At 60.6% G+C, this 1,578-nt stretch overlaps 1 non-coding gene across 1 annotated transcript; it reads right to left on the bottom strand.

Annotated features, from left to right (window-relative positions):
• Positions 1-353: 353 nt before the first annotated feature.
• TRNAA-UGC (transfer RNA alanine (anticodon UGC)) lies at positions 354-425 on the bottom strand. Its single transcript has one exon. It is a non-coding gene; the product is annotated as a tRNA-Ala (tRNA).
• Positions 426-1,578: the final 1,153 nt, after the last annotated feature.

The following is a 1,578-nucleotide window of genomic DNA, read 5'->3' on the forward strand; positions in this document are numbered from 1 at the left end:
TCTGCTCAAGCCAGTGGTGATGGTGGAACAGAAAGGACCTGGAAACAGGATCAGAGTAAGAAACATCATTCATCCAGCTGAGACTCCAACAGCCCTGCCCAGCCTCATCCAACTCAGACAGCCCAAGGGGTGCTTCCCTTGTGATATGGGATCTCCACCTGGAATCAAGACAATTGGAGACGCTTATCCCTGGAAAGCCACCAAAAGGACACCTGGGCTTGACCAGCACCCTCACTTCACATCTCCCAGTGCGGCCAGAAAGGTTTCCTAGCCCTGATTGGGCAGAGCAGGAGAGGACCAAGTGCTCCAGCTCCAGCTGTCTGAGGCTGGGGAGTCAGGGAAAAAGCACCCCTTGGAGATGCTGGGGATCGAACCCAGGACCTCCCACATGCAAAGCGGGTGCTCTTCCAGTGAGCTACATCCCCTTGACATCTGCTGGCAGAAGACACTCTCCTCCCATGACAAGTCTATGACAAGCACAGTCCTGTTGTCCTTGAGTGCCCAGGGACCCTCTGCAGAAAGCAGCACTTGAAGCCTTCAGAGACAGAGGAGGTTGGCACTGCCTGTCTGCTGCAGCCTGATCCTGGCACAGGGCTGCACTGCAGAGCTCTCCCCCTTCAACTTCTCTGCAGGGCCATGGGGCAGAAGGAGACTTTTGCTGCAGGTGCTGCTCCCACTCTCTGGCCCAGTCCAGGGTGTTTCAATGGAGAGGAGCACACTCCTTCCCCCGAGCCTCCTCTTCCACCCAGGGCCACAGCCCTCTGTGTCACATCTGTGCCCAGCCCCAAAGCAGGAACAACGCAACAGGGTGAGGGAAACGCCCTTTTTGGGGTGAGGTGTCCCCAAGACAGATATCTTACACTCTCTCCTCCAGGTACCGGGCCTCCCTCTGCACCCCCCTGTGCCCCCCATGCGTGGCAGTGAGTTGAATAGCAGGCTTCCATCTCTGTGGGGCTGGGGCTGGGGATTGGGCTCGTGGACCTTCCCACTCCTGTAGCCCTGAGGATCTCTTTCTCCTCAGGCCTCTCGGCCTCTGCCCACCGCGGCCCCGCCCCAGCCCGGCTGCGACTGACAGGTGCCTCCGGCAGCTGAAGCTGCCCTGGAAGAGCTGTGGTGGCAGGCGCTGCTCGGGGCGTTTTGTTTTCAAAAATCACATCATTGAGCTGGAATTGTGTCTGTGCGATCAGGTGCTGGGGATCTTCTGGCGCTGCTCTGCTGCTTCTGGAGCGCGACCTGACAGCCTTTGTCACCCAGAGCTTTCCCGTCTGTGCCCAGAGGAGCGATGGCCACGGCGCTGAATGACTCCCGTGAGTAACGGCTTCCCCAGTAGGCTTGGGTTTAGCGCATCCCCAAGGGGAAAGCTCGGCGGAGCCGGCGCCAGGCCGAGCGCGGGATCCCCGCCGCCGTACCCCCCTCACGCCGCCCCCGAAATGCACCGCGCCGGCGCGGGGCTGACGCCTCGTTCCACGTCTGCGAGCGCCCGGCGAGCCCCCGTGCCGAACACTGAGACGGGGCCAACAGGCTCGTTCCGAGGCTGGTGGCTCCGCACAAAAAGGTGCTTTTCTGATCAAACGAAGC

Source organism: Opisthocomus hoazin, chromosome 15 (genome assembly GCF_030867145.1).
Source record: "Opisthocomus hoazin isolate bOpiHoa1 chromosome 15, bOpiHoa1.hap1, whole genome shotgun sequence".
NCBI lineage: Eukaryota > Metazoa > Chordata > Aves > Opisthocomiformes > Opisthocomidae > Opisthocomus > Opisthocomus hoazin.